General features: G+C 40.6%; 1 protein-coding gene across 10 annotated transcripts in view; it reads right to left on the bottom strand.

Annotated features, from left to right (window-relative positions):
- The window catches only part of LOC123518908 (lachesin-like), a 90,429-nt gene that overhangs the window by 68,900 nt on the left and 5,793 nt on the right, over positions 1–15,736 (bottom strand). The window contains exon 1 of one of the 10 annotated variants that reach the window (XM_045279975.1): positions 1,604–1,743. The exons of the other annotated variants lie outside the window; for them this stretch is intronic. The gene's annotated coding sequence lies outside the window, so the exon portion shown is untranslated. Of the gene's footprint in view, positions 1–1,603; positions 1,744–15,736 lie in introns of those variants that run through there. 10 annotated transcript variants of the gene reach the window in all.

Genomic DNA, 15,736 nt, shown 5'->3' with positions numbered 1-15,736 from the left:
TCTGTGTCTTACACCGCTGACCATCTGATCCGAGCTGGGTCTTCCTTCATCTAGCCCTTTACACAGCTCCACATAGGTGACTCATGTTACGTCCCCCTTACCAAATTCCAAAGATGACCCTAGTTTCCCCCTTTTGCATAACTTCCTCATTCATTCCTAAACACAGCCACACCCTTTTCACTCCCCTCTCTACCCCTCACGCACAGTACAAAGGCGGGTCCCTGCCGTCAAAACAAACCAAGGACAGGTGTCAAAACAAAGGCAGGATAATAGTGTACCTTTCCGTCAAAGACGCCCACGGACAGGTGGCTCCTTGCTGTCCAAACAAGTCCCAGACACCTGTCACAACATACCCACGGCAGGAATGTACTCTTATCGAAGTGAGCTTGGTGATCCCGTGTGGAGATAGAACAGTGTCTTAATGCACCTTGAGTGATGTCGTGGTGTGTAGGTGAGTATGGCTGACGAAACGCTTCATTATCATCTTGTCTGCATCTGCCAGCGAGCAAAATGGAGTGAGTAAACATTTTCTTGTCGTTTTTGTTTACATCTGCTATAAAGTGAAATGGAGGAGGAGGTACTTGAAAGTGGTCGCGAATAGGTATATTTAAGATCAAAACTTAATTACTACAAGTCCTTATTCGCACCTTCGGTAAAGTAAAGAATGAAATAATAGAAAGTGTCCTCGAATACATTCATTTAGTTTTGCCATAAGGAAACAGTTTATTGCCTTGCGGACACTTTCAGGAAGGACGCAATAAATTCATTAAAAGGGTTCATGAATACCGGTATACTTTCCATTTACAACAAAAAATAATAAATCGCCTTTGTCATTCATCCCTTCACCAGTATGAAGCAGAAAGAGGTAACAAAGTGTATCAGAAGGCAAATTTTAAGGAGTGAAGATTAACACAAGTAGATCACGAGGACAAATCAAAGAGGAATGAAGAAACATATCAGCGGTATAAAACTACATTATTATCATTATCATTATAAGTAGAAGTAGTAGTAGTAGTAGTAGTAGTAGTAGTAGTAGTAGTAGTAGTAGTAGTAGTAGTAGTAATAGCAGTAGTAATAGTAGTATATCATTATTATCATCATTATTATCATTATTATTGATATTATTATTATTATTATTATTATTATTATTATTATTATTATTATCATTATTATTATACCTAGTGGTAGTGGTACATTACTAGTAGTAGTAGTAGTTGTTGTTTTTGTTTTCCATGTTGTTGTTGTTGCTGTAATTTGTTGTTGTAATAATAATAATAATAATGATAATAATAATAATAATAATTGTTTTTTTTGAGAAATATTAAAAGCAAAACACACTGGCCTCCGTTTTAGACAAATTTCTTTGAATCTCTTACTTTCTCAGAAGCGAACTATTCCTGTTTTTTCTTTTCTTCTCATGTTTTGCTCCTACCTGGTCTCTTCACATGGAAACAGGTAATCAAAAAAACATTCAACCAGACACACCTTACGTAACTAACCGGAGCATTTCACACACCTGTGAGGCGTCAAACAACCTACCTTATCACCGCAGCGCCATCTAATCAAACCAGTCAGTTAATCAATCACACCTGAGCGAGCCTACCTGATCTCCTGGCGCACTTCAACAGTCACGAAGCTGCGTCACGTGTTGTCTCCCCGCACCGCCACCGTCACCACCGCCGCCACACGCACATACGTCACACAGCCCTACTAATGCCTCGTGGACAATCACAACTGCGCGCGTGTTCCGGGGGTCTCGTGAGGCGCGGCTCCATCCTAATGACACGTAATGGTTTGGTGGTTCAGTGGGTGAGTCCGCGGTTCGTGTAGATCTCCCTTCCCGATTCAGTCTTTGATCTGAGCTAGGGTTTTGTTGTTGCCTAGAAACCCATTCTCTCTCGCTCTCTCTCTCTCTCTCTCTCTCTCTTGCGTGACATTCGGCCAAATCCTTACGTGACCTATCAGTGAGGAGGAGGAGGAGTAGGAGAAGGAGGAAGAGGAGGAGGAGGAGGAGGAGGAGGAGGAGGAGGAGGAGGAGGAAAAGGAGGAGGAGGAGGAGGAAATAAAAAAAACAATAACAAGAAAAAATATGAAATTGAAGAAAGAAAAGCAAAAACTAAACAAAGAAAACGATTCAGAGAAAAGGATAAATGATAACGAAAAAAAAACAGCCAAAAGAGAAAACAACAACAACAACAACAACAACAACAACACTAACAACAACAACAACAACAACAACAACAACAACAACAACAACAACAACAGTAACAACAACAATAACAGCACCAGCAGCAATAACAACAACGCAGAGAGAGAGAGAGAGAGAGAGAGAGAGAGAGAGAGAGAGAGAGCACAATAAACAAAACAAAAACTCCCCTCTCCACAAAGACAGATAAAAAAAAAACATGTCCAACACCACACGTTTCCATCTGCCTGCTGAGACGCAACAAAAAACTCATCGCGGAGTCCCGAGTCTTTGGTGGCGCTAAGAATGTTGAGTGTTTTTGTGTACTTGCTTATCTTTTATGTATACAGTATGGGAGGAGCGGCAGAGGCGGAGGCTGAGGGCTGAGGACTTAGGACTGAGGGCGGAGGGAGGAGGAGTGGTTGGCTAAAAGCGTCAAGAAAAACTCCACTGGCCTGCGCTGTTTCTACAAGATTTCAACACAAATTCAAACGCTTTGCTCTCTCACCGCGACTATTTTCAAACATTGTCACATATGAGTAGCCGAGACCGCGCGAGTGTTTTTCATGTTAATAACGTAGAAATCTTGTTAATCTGTCACTGAAACCTTGGAAAATACACTTAAAAACCCGCGTAACTTCAATTAATAGATAGATCCCTTTGAATGTGGTGGAGGTGCAGGGCAGACGTATTTCAGAATATGGTCATAAATTTACTGGCAGCCCAACGTTCATGCTGGGGGGAGAAGCCGCCGCTGTTTCGAGGGTAAATGATGGACGCATAGAAAGCTTTGTTTGTTTATGAGGCGGACTATTAGTAGTAATGGCACAGAGAAGCAGAGAACTGTATCCGCTTGTAATGGAAAAGCCGCTGTTGAGTTGTTGGGTTTTATGATATATGCACGGAAGGCATTGCTGGTTTACGGGATGGGTGATTATAGTGTATGGTAACTTATATATAGTAAAAGAAGTTAAAGATAGACAGAGAACTACAGTCGCTTGCGCAGGGAGGGGGAAACGCTGCTGTTGGGTCGTAATACTCAATGAAGAACGCATAGAAAACACTGTTGATTACTGAGATGGATAAATAGAGTGAATGGTAACTTGGGCGTAGTAAAAGGAAACATAGATAAGCAGACAACCATACGTAGTCGCGGTCACGATAAATGAAACTCTAATCATCGTACTCAGGCAACCAATCCGTCTGAAGCCATATATGCAGCACGCTTTATAAAAACAATAAACACATACAGTATTTTAGGGAACTGGCAATCAAGTGGGCCTTTTTTTGTTATATTTTTGTTACCCTTGGCCAGCTTCCCCTCTTCCATAGAAAAATACATATTATTCCTTATTGTTTACGATTAAGAATAGGGATAAATATTCGTAAAGCGTCCCACATACACGTGTTCGGACAGTGTTAACGGAGAGGTTGCTAAGGAGAGTGATGCAACCTTTCAATCTCCGCGACCAAGGGATAGGATAAGTAGTCTTGGTGAGGGAGCTTGGAATGGTTTAGCAGCCATCAGAAATAAATGGAAGTTTCAAAGAGGTCATTCTCCTTCTGTAGAATTTTTAGTGCTGGTGATAACGACGGAAGAGGAGAGTGTTTCAAAGGCACGGCTGTTGTGAATTTGAAGATCACTGAGATGGAAATATGGAATGATATGAGTTCTTCTTGTTGTATGGGTATTCCTTCTTCAGCCTCCCTTTCTTCCCAGCCTAACACAAGACACTGTATTCCCTCCCCTCAAACCCACATCCTTGTTTCTTCCATAACGCCACTTCTACAGTTGCCTTCAAACCATTAGCACTTTTCCCGCTCCACTCACCACTTCTAATATAATTCCTCTGTCCACTTCAATTTCCTTTGTCTTGTGAACACATTACAACACACTTCCTTTCTCCCATCCACATCACCATCTCTCTTTTTACAATATAAGAGGAGCGCTGAACTAGGAAAACAAAAGTGAGGATAAGAAAAAGGCCACTCCGAAAGCTAGCCCATGCATTGTTGAGTTTATTGATACCTCCATCTAGAAAAAGCTTAGCTACAGACAAGAGAAGATACGGAAGCCATTCTTACGGTTCTCTTTAAATCACATTCAAAGGGATTACTGAAAGTTACGTGGGTTTTTAAGTGTATTGTTTACGCTTTCAGTGACAGATTTCTAGGTTATTAACATGAGAAACACTCGCGAGGTCCCGGCTAATCATATGTGACAATGTTTGAAAATAGTCCTCGGTGAGAGAGCAAAGCGTTTGAATTTGTGTTGAAATCTTCTACTATCATGATATCTCTTCCCTATTCTCTCTATCTCCCGCGTGTCCACCAGCCCTTCACACTACAACCTATCGCTACATCTCTTTCCACTTTCTTTCTCTGTATCTATCTATCTCCACCAGTCTCTTACCAACTAACGCCTTCTTTCTATGATATTCCATTTCTCTATCTCCCCCATCTCCACCAGTCCCTCCCACAGCGGTATCTTTCTACAGTGCTTTCTCTTCCCCTTTCCCTCTCTCCAATCTTCCCTGTCTTTACCAGTCTCTCAGCCCCGCCACCGCCTTCTCCCTAACACCTCCGCCAGCCTCCCTCACAGCTCAGTTCTGCGGTGGTGTCGGCAGCGCCCAGAGGCAAACTTAGGGATAACTTTTTTCTTAAGCTTTCTTTTTTTTTCGCTCCCTCTCTCTGCCAAGACTTTTTTTAAGTAATTTACCAAGAGAAGGTTCTTATTTTACAAGTGAGAGAGAGAGAGAGAGAGAGAGAGAGAGAGAGAGAGAGAGGCAAGGAGGGCAGGGGCGTGGGTGTGAGATATACATAATGCATTACGTACGGCGGGGTAAAAATATTTGTTTCGAACACTGGCAATATGTTTGGATTTTACGCGCGTTTTATGTTTTTGTCGTTTGTTTGCGGTGTGTGTGTGTGTGTGTGTGTGTGTGGCTAGAGACGTGAGGAGGCGACGGCAGGTGCAGAGCGCTCCTCCTTCGCCTCTCCTCGCCTTGCCTCGCCTCTCCCGGCGCCAGCAGAACTATGTAGCCAACTATCCTCCTTCAGATACGCTGACTATCTCCGAGGAAGAGATGATAATAATTGAAAGAAGAACAAATGAGATGCCAGAAAGATTAAACTATAGAAAGCATAGTGGATAAGGTGGTGAGCGAGGGATCGGGCAGACGTCCACGCGTAGGTTCGAATCCCACCACGTACAGCCTTAAAACACTTTGCCATTTGTCGAGTGGTTTAAAGTTATCTACATATCACCATGATACCCAGGTTCTACGTGGTTACACTCAAGATGAGCTTGGGCGGTGATATGGGCCCTAATATGGGTACCACTATAAATAAAATTGCCTACGCCACTAATGGGCGGAAGCTGAACAGCGCTTCCCATACACTCTTCATTGTGCCTACAGGCGCTATAGGCCTTACCGTAAAAGAAAAAAAAAAAACTGCGGCCAATAACGATCATTCCTATACACAGAGAGAGAGAGAGAGAGAGAGAGAGAGAGAGAGAAGAAAGAAACAATGATAATACCTAGAAGTATAGCAAATAAGACTTCAGAAAATACATAAAAAAAACGTATTCTCTCAATTACTCCTTCAAACAAAAACGTTAATTAGACAACAGAGATAGGTAAATACATAGGAAACGCATCTCCAGTAAGTCACACAGCCACCAAGACTTCCGGGTTCCTACAGTCCACCTTCGTCAGGCTTCCCCAGGTGCCCAGATATCGACCAACAAGGAGGAAGGAGGAGCAGTTGGGTGAGGTGTGAGTTGACTGTCCCTTCCCAGATTCGAAACGAGGCTCGCACGTTCGTAACAATGAACGCTAACCACTGAGGCAATATGGACGCTGAGTTGCCTTGACTTAAAGACCCTGAAAATATAAACTACATGAAAAAAAGGTGAAGTGAGTACAATAATGATATAAAATAGGAGCAAAAGAGGTGATGTGTCGGTCAGTCATTGTTCGTCATCTTAAAATGTATAAAGAGGGTGTACCTAGGTCTGATTTGAAGGAGTAATTACGCAAGGCACGTACAGAACAACTCTCTCTCTCTCTCTCTCTCTCTCTCTCTCTCTCTCTACACGGTGGCTACGGGAATAATATACTGAGGGACTAAAATATGGAAAGATAAGATAAAAAAGACTCTATGCACTAAACTTCGCAGCTTTCCACCTGATACTGTTTATTTACATTGCCGAGGCTTGAGCACTTTAAAGAGGATGAAAACAGCTTATAAAACTAAATTAGCCTAACCTTTCAGCATTTTTCTACACACACACACACACTTTCAGGGAGAGGCAATTAAACGGGAACTTTTATACCTTTGTACCCTTTGGCCAGTCTCCCTCTCATCTATGAAAAGTGTGTTAGGGAGTGAGTCACTTGTCGCTGCCTCAATAAACGAAAAAATATGGAGGTGAACAGGAAAACAAAAAGCCTCTTGTACTGTAGCTAATCTCTCTCTCTCTCTCTCTCTCTCTCTCTCTCTCTCTCTCTCTCTCTCTCTCTCTCTCTCTCTCTCTCTCTCTCTCTCTCTCTCTCCTTCTTTTCTATTCCTTCCTACCTTTTTCTTACAAATGAAGAGAGAGAGAGAGAGAGAGAGAGAGAGAGCCAACTACAACGGAGTGGCAAATATTTATCTCTCTATCTTTCCTTAACTCAATTGTTTATGTTCTATTGCCAACGTTTATGTTAAAAGACTCTCTCTCTCTCTCTCTCTCTCTCTCTCTCTCTCTCTCTCTCTCTCTCTCTCTCTCTCTCTCCAATAGGGAATTAATGCACCGTGGCTCAGCAATCACATGAGACACACACAGAGCTACGTAGATACTAACACTTGATTCATCGCCTTTCCGGACAGAGACAAGCTGCTGCAGGAGCGGACCGTAGAGAGAGAGAGAGAGAGAGAGAGAGAGAGAGAGAGAGAGAGAGAGAGAGAGAGAGAGAGAGAGAGAGAGAGATGGGGAGTGTTGTGAAGGGAGAAGTAAAGGAAAAAGAAGGCAGATGAAAGATTCGAAGGGAGGAGATGGAGGAGGAAAATACGAAGGAATAGAAAGGAAAGCAAACATCAACAGACTTTTCATTCCCACAGTTGATGAGGAACGCATTTTTGTCATGGACTTTTGGTGGGATTAGATGATTTTATTTACAATAGGAAGAGGAGTCTGTGGAGGTTAGAAGATTAATGGCCAGAGTCTTCACTATTCTAATCCACACATAAGTTTCTGAAGGTGTATAAAATAATCAAATAGTAACCAGAATAAATACAAAAACGCGTTCTGGTACTAAAGGAGTTAAACAGGATTGGAGAGAGAGAGAGAGAGAGAGAGAGAGAGAGAAATGTGCGTGCGTATGTGTGTGTATAGTTGTGTGTGTGTGTGTGTGTGTGTGTGTGTGTGTGTGTGTGTGTGTGTGTGTGTGTGTGTGTGTGTGTGTCAGGCTTAGCTGCAGGGCTGGCAGAACTAAAACAAAAGGAATCACAATTCTTCACTATAAATAAAATCCCCCAAAGCCAACAGTGAAATATTTCATGTTAAGTTGGTGTAATAAATTCTATGAAAAAAGCAGGTGAAAGGCGCCTTGTATTGGGGGGTGGTTAATATACTACTGCCATTAATATACTGACAGCAGGAGGAGGAGGAGGAGGAGGAGGAGGAGGAGGAGGAGGAGGAGGAGGAGGAGGAGGAGCAAGAGCAGCAGGAGGAGGAGGGGAATGAGTAGTAGTAGTAGTAGTAGTAGTAGTAATAGTAGAACAGGAGAAGGAAGTGGAAAAAGAAGAAATAAGGGTAATGCTCTGGAATGAATGAAAATGAAAGAGAGGAGGGAACAAAAATACAAAATACACACCAGAATACAAAAAAAGAAATTAAACAAAGTAAGAAAGGAAGAGGAAAGGAAGAAACAAAGAAACCAATAGACAAAAGAAAGGAGGGAACAAGCAAGAAAGCAAGAAAGCAAGGGAGGAAAAAAAAGAAAAGAATGAATGAAGAAAAGAAATTTGCTACCTTTTGCACTTCATGATCGACATTATAACCTTTTACAAACCTTTATCATTACGATTAAATACTACTTTCCCACCCTCTCTCTCTCTCTCTCTCTCTCTCTCTCTCTCTCTCTCTCTCTCTCTGTCCACACACACACTCACAGCCCAGCGTTCCCTTAGCGGTGGCAAGGCTTTCCTCAGTTCCTTTGCAGCCCAGACACCATTCCCAGTCCATCTGCATCCCGCCCTACCTCTGCCGCTGGTCCTAGAGCTCCCGTGACGTCCTCCTAACGCTTCCCCTTCCTCGACGTCGACCAGAAATAAGGGAGTAGTAATAACAAGCCTAAGGGAAGTGACCCCACCAGCCTCCCCGCTACTACATTCCCCACATCTCCGTCACCGTAACCGCCTCATCCATTCCACTCCTCTCAGCCGCGCCCCGTCCCCTCCCGTGCACCTGACCGCCACCCACCTGCCTGCCACTTCCACCTTCCCCCGCCCCTGCCCTCCTCTCACCGCCATCGCCGCCACCACGCCCATCCAAGGCAGCAGCAGCGGTGGCGGGTCACATCCAAAGTGCAGGTTAAGAGGAAGCTTGTGGGTTATAAGAGACTTTACCCTCCCTCCCTCTTTCTCCCTCCCAGCTTCCCCCTCACTTCACTGACTCCTCTCCCTCCCGCCCACCATTCCCTCCCATTCCTTCGGCAGCGCCTGGGCGGGATGTGCCTCGCCACGGCCCACCTCCTGCAGCGGCCTGACGTCACGCAGGGGGCGGGGCTGCCGTGGGTGGGAGTGGCGGTGGGCGGAGTCTGGTGAAGTTCGTGGCCCACTCACCAATCAACCGTAAGGGCGTTTCTCTCTCTCTCTCTCTCTCTCTCTCTCTCTCTCTCTCTCTCTCTCTAGCTGGCGGAGGCTTAAGGTGTGGCTGGCGGAGGACTTGCCGAGGTTCTGGGAGGAGGATTAACCCACAGCGAGTAATGGAGACACTGAGCGCGGCCGCCACACTCCCCACGATGATCATTCTCAACCGGGGATCAAAAACCGTCCGGGAAAATAAAGAGAGAAATGGTCATGAGGAAATTAATCGCGTCTTTTGCGCTCTTTTCTTTCTAGGGAGTTTTTTGGAGTACATTAACCCCTTCATTACCGGGACGCATTTTTACCTTGAGTTTTGGATGTGATTAAACGATTCTATTGACATTAGGAAGAGTTTATGGAGGTGAAAAGATTAATGACCACAGTCTTCACTATTTCAATCGTCCACATAAGCTTATGAGGCTGTATAGAATCACCAAATAGTAACCAGAATGAATATGAAAACGCGGTAGGGTACTGGAGGGGTTAAGAAGTTTGCATGTATTTTCTTGGGTTTCTGTTGGAGTTTTGGAATATCTCTGTGGCGTTTGGAAGATAATTGAAAAGGAAAAGGTTATGAGACAATTAATCATTTTTCAACTCCTTCTTTTTTTCATTTATTTTACTCTCTTGGTCTGATGGTGATGAAATTTTGACACCGCGAGACCAAAACTGTCGGGAAAAATCAAGAAAAGGTGGATATGATAAGATTAATCGTTTTTTTTTTCCCGTTTCTCTTTGCGGAGGGTAGTGTTTTTTCTTTTTTTTTCTTTGGTGGGGAGGGAAGTGGGGAGAGATAGGGGAGTATATTGAAAGGTTTATGATTTTTTTTTTTTTCCTTCGTTGTGGGAGTTTCGTTGATTTTTCTATATAATTTCGAAACCGTTTGTTGTGATTTTTCGAGTTTTGGATAGGAAGACAGAAAAATGAAGAAAGAAGTGTTTAAGGGGAAATTCACCTTTTTTTTTTACTTCTTATCTTCTTTTCTTTCTCTAATTTACAGTGACAATATTTCCACACAAAGAGAAGGTAATTATGAAAAGAAAGACAAATAAAATGAAAATGACTAATGAACGAAGAGATTATGGGAGAATTAATACTTTCTTTTTCCATTCATCTCTCATTTTCTCTCCGTCTAAGTGATGACGCCAAAATTTTGACGATTCAAGAAGGAAGGTCTCGAAAAACAAGGATGAAAATTACAGGAAAGACAAAAATGAACTATACTTTCCTTTCCATCACCTCTTCTTCCATTCCTCGTGTATAGTTGATGGTAGCAAAATGACTCAACGAAAAGACATGTACTAATTCTAAAACAATATCTCGTTCTTTTCATTTTTTTTTCATTTTTACTAGTGTTCTTCTTTGTCTTCCTTGTGTTTCTATTTTCCTATTTTTCATGTCTTCTTCCATTCACTCTGTTTCTTTAATAAGGTAGAAATTACTAATGAAGCAAAACTAAGCACGTGTACTTCCTCTCTTTCTCCTCTTTTTTCTCGCGTATCTAGATGATGGTGACAAAATTAACCCCTTCAGTACCAAGACGTGTTTTCATACTTATTCTGCTTACTATTTAGCAATTTTATACACCTTCAGAAACTTATGTGGGGAGATTAGAATAGTGAAGACTGTGTGTATTAATCTTCTGACCTCCATAACCCTTTCCTAATGTTAAAAATAAATCGTTTAATCACGCCATAAGTTCAAGATAAAAATGTGTCCTAGTAGTGAAGAGGTTAAACACGGAAAAGGTAATTAGATGTGATAAACGTTCATTCAAAAATCAAAAACTGTAGTTGTTAATGAGATCAAATCATGTCTTCTTTCCATTCACCTCTTTTTTTTTTTTTTATTTATACCATGTGGGCTTTTCACGGGAATTTCTGGGCTAAAGGGGATACTGTTTAGGGTACCTCCTATCTCAAAGCCCTCCTAGGAAACCGTTGCCCCGAGTGAGGAAGCCCAATCTATACTCAGACGTGAACAGGATTCGAACCCATGCGCTTGGAGATCCCTCGGACCCCAAAGCGCGCATGGTTCCACTGTACCCGTGAGTCCACCAGACAGTACTAGCACTCTGCTACAACAAGACAGCAGGTATAGCAAGTAATAATTCTGGAAAAATAATGACTGAACTGCAAATAATATAATTCAATCACATTTTCTTTTCTTTTCTTCCTCTTTCTGTTCCCTTTCCGCCTTTTTCTCAGAAGATGTCAAGATGTTTAATGCGCTAAGATGTTAAGCACGGTAAACGATAATTCTGGAAAAAAATAATGATAAGATAAAAACGGAAATTGGTAACTAAAAAATGCATCTTTGTTTTTTTTTTTTTCGTCCTTCTCTCCTTTGCCCCGTCTTAGTGTAGCTTCTTGAGGCTGCCAAAATCATAATGTTGGTGAAAAGTAGAGTCATCATTCTGAAAAAAATAGATATATAGATAAAAGAAGAATGAAATAGTTTAGAAAATCAATCGTGTCCTTTATATTTTTTCTCTTACTGTTTTACCTCAGCCTACATGAGTTTGATAGACTTCTATTGTGGGGAGAAAAATAGTAATATGGATGATAATTATGCCAAAAAGAAATAATAGGTAATAACAAAACCAAGACAGAAATAGCTAAGATAAAAACTGATCGAGTCTTCATGCTTGTCTTCACCCTGTCTCTTCGTCCCTGCGTGTTTTGTAGCGTAACTTTACTGTGGGGAAACGTGAAGCGATAAACAGCATAATTCAAGGAAATAATGAATACGGAAATAGTTAAAAGAAATCAGGTAGTGTCTCCTTTTTTCTCTCACACGTCACAGTCACCTAATATTAAAAGTAAAGAGTGTTAAATGATAGTTCTCGAAAGAAAGAATAGTGAGATAAAAAAAAAAAAATGTTATTTCTTTCTGCTCTCTTTTTCTATTTCAGTAAGTTTTGAGTTTGGAAAAATTGTTATATTGGGATTCTTTAGATTAAGCGTCGTGAAAGATTATTATGCTTAGAAAAACTGTATTAATAGATAGAGAAATGAGCAAAACAAAGTGATCGCTTCTTATTCCCGCCTCTCCACCTTTCATACGAGTGCACTTGAGGGTTTTGTTAAGTTAGGTCAGGAATCTTAACCTCCTCAGTACCGGGACACATTTTTACCTTGAGATTTGTGAAGAATTAGACCATTTCATTAACACTAGGAAGGGTCTATGGAGATCAGAAGATTAATGGTCACACTCTTCACTATCTACATCTCCTACTTGAGTTTCTGAAGCTGTATAACAAAATCACCAAATAGTAAGCAGAATGAATATGGAAACACGTCATGGTACTGAAGAGGTTAATGTGTGGAAGATTTAAGCGTCATAAACGACAATAAATAAAAAGATAATCAAGAGAAAGGTTTTTTTTCATGTCTCTTTTTTTCTTCTCTTTATCTTCTGAAGCTAACGAAAACACAAACACACACACACACACACACACACACACACACACACAGATAATGCATAGAAATCAAATAAAAAACCTAAACTTGATATAAAAAAGACAAAACTGGTCGAGTCATTTCTATTTTTCTGTCTTTCCTCTTATCGCAGAGTGCTTGAGGTTGGCGGAATCTTAATGTGCAGCGAAGTTAAGTGTCTCACGGGACATTAAGTAGGATCGCGGTGACTCCGGGGAAAGCTGCACTGAAGGAAGAGGCGGCCCAGATTTAAAACTAAGCCTGAGAGGTGGAAAAAAAAATACGAACAAGAGAAAACAATTATCGTACGTTCTCTCTCTCTCTCTCTCTCTCTCTCTCTCTCTCTCTCTCTCTCTCTCTCTCTCTTATTACTGTTATTATTCATGTTTTTTATTATTATTATTATTATTATTATTATTATTATTATTATTGTTGTTGTTGTTGTTGTTATTGTTATACTTGTTGTTACCGAGTTTCGGAGACAAAAGGGAAATATTAATAACGTTTTTTTCTTCACATACAACAACAACAACAATAATAACTACTAGTACTACTACTACTACTACTACTACTACTACTACTACTACTACTACTACTACTACTACTACTACTACTACTACTACTACTACACTACTACTACTACTACTACTACTACTACTACTACTACTACTACTACTATTAAAACTACTACTATAATATTATACTACTGCAACTACTACTACTACTACTACTACTACTACTACTACTGCTACTACTACTACTACAAAATGAACAAGAACAAGAATAAGACACTAACACACACACATACACACACACACACACACACACACACACACACACATACCACAGTCGTCACTTTCACGACTTTTTACGGGGGGAGTTCCTAACATTTTTTCCCCTTCTCTTTTTTTTATCTGCAAAATCTGTGTTGACTTTTCTCGTCCCTTGCCATTTTTTTGTGTCCTGTAGTGTGTATGGAAAGAAAATTTTGGACAGAGAGAGAGAGAGAGAGAGAGAGAGAGAGAGAGAGAGAGAGAGAGAGAGAGAGAGACACGGACAACGAGACACAAAGAAAGAGACAGACAGATGCATTAGATTGGTAGGTAGATGAATATATAGACAGGAGGCCACAAGTAGATACAATTAGGCGTCTAGGGAGTATAGATGAAATGGCAAAATAACACAGTAACATAAGAACACCAGACCTGTACGTCACAATGCCTATATAAAAGCATCCTTACTTGTTTCCATTTATCATCTTCACATCCAAATTTGTCCAGTCTTTCAATATTTTTTCTGTTGACTCTATTACCGAGACTATTCCAATCATTAACCACTGTATTTGAGAACCATTTCCTATTTTCTTAGACTTAACTCCATCAAATTTAACCTCTTCAGTACTGGTACGCATTTTTATCATGTGATTAGACGATTCTATTGTACATTAGCTAGTGTCTATGAATGTCAGAAGATTAATGGCTAGAGTCTTCACTATTTCAATCCCCACATAAGTCTCTGAAGCTGCAGAAAACCACGAGATAGTAAGCAGAATTAATATGGAAAGGTCACATGGTACTGAAAGGATCAAATGGAGAAATAACACAAAAAGAAATCAAATCTACACGTGGCAATCCTAGCAATAGTACGAAAATAACACACACATATACTTCCACCCACCACCACTATTCATAAACCTACCTAACCTCTCAGATCTACCTATTGACTCAGTACTAATCCCTTCACTACTATGACACGTTTTCTGGTTACTATTTAGTTATTTTTACAGCTTCAGAAACTTATATGGGAAATTAAAATGGTGAAGACTCTACCCATTAATCTTCTGACCTCCATAGACCCTTCCTAATGTTAATAAAATCGTCTAATCATACTCAAAACTCATGGTAGAAATGCGTCCCAGTACTCAAGAGGTTTAATGAGAGCCCATCACAGTAATAAGAATTAATGTGCGTCGGAATGCTTGAACACCTGAATGCCTTGCTGTATTCGCCTCGCCTCCCTGAGAGAGTCCCAAGAGGTCGCAGGAATAATACAAAACCCTGAGAACCGTGGTAAAGAAGTAACGTGCATCACCGCATTATTTAAGCCCTGGGAACGGGTACCTCTCCTTGCTCAGTGGTGGTTGTGGTGGTGGTGGTGGTGGTAGTGGTGGTGGTGGTGGTGGTAGTAGTAGTAACAGTAGAAGTAGTAGTAGTAGTAGTAGTAGTAGTAGTAGTAGTAGTAGTAGTAGTAGTAGTAGTAGTAGTAGTAGTAGTAGTAGTAGTAGTAGTAGCAGCAGCAGCAGCAGCAGTAGTAGTACTAGTAGTAGTAGTAGTAGTGGTAGTAGTAGTACTAGTGGTATAGTAGTAGTAGTAGTAGTAGTAGTAGTAGTAGTAGGAGGAGGAGGAGGAGGAGGAGGAGGAGGAGGAGGAGGAGTATGTACAGTAATAGTGTAATATTAGAACGAGAAACTTTAATGTATGAAAAAAAAAAAAAACTATCATTAATCAAATATACAGACAAGCGCTTATCAAAAGACAATAATCAAATCATCGAACATTCTTTTTCATAACAAAAACAATAAAAGCCAGAAATAGAAAGGCAAACAAAATAACCACTGTGAGTTTATATATATGTCACTATCGGAGGAAAAATAACCCAGGGAATAAATAAATAAAAAAAAAACTGAACCTTCTTATATTCAAAATGACTACCGCTGGCAGTGATTAACATAACATTTTTATTGTATATTTTGTGTCTCCGATGCATGTAAATTAAATGGTGCGTTGAGAACATGAAATTCCAGATCTTCTAAACATTATCTTCATCATTGTTCATTTTTACGTCTCTGGATCAATCTCCAACGCAGGTAAACTATAAATACTCGTCGAGGGAAGTAAGTAACTCAACTTTTATACATTTTTTACAACCTCGAACCAGATGTCAATGTAAAAAGTTCATAAATAGATAGATGAATGAATAATTGAACACTGAAAGAACAAACACGCAGCAAAAATTCAGTGGCAAGAGCCCTCAAAGCAGCACTCTTGTATAAAGAATTTATTATTGATGCTTTTATAAATCAGAAGAAGCATTGGACACGTCTTTCATCCTTCTCTTAAGACTCTTTGAATGTCACGACTGCACGAGTATTACAAACACATTCCTACGCTCTTTCCCATTCTAAAACTCATGAAATGTTCTGTCAGTGATAGAAAATATGTTCTTAGGGTTAATCTTCCATTGAAAAAAGGATCTA

The sequence above is a fragment of the Portunus trituberculatus genome, chromosome 44 (genome assembly GCF_017591435.1).
Source record: "Portunus trituberculatus isolate SZX2019 chromosome 44, ASM1759143v1, whole genome shotgun sequence".
Lineage (NCBI taxonomy): Eukaryota > Metazoa > Arthropoda > Malacostraca > Decapoda > Portunidae > Portunus > Portunus trituberculatus.
Note: the sequence above shows the minus strand (reverse complement) of the source record. Positions and strands in the feature narration are given on the sequence as shown.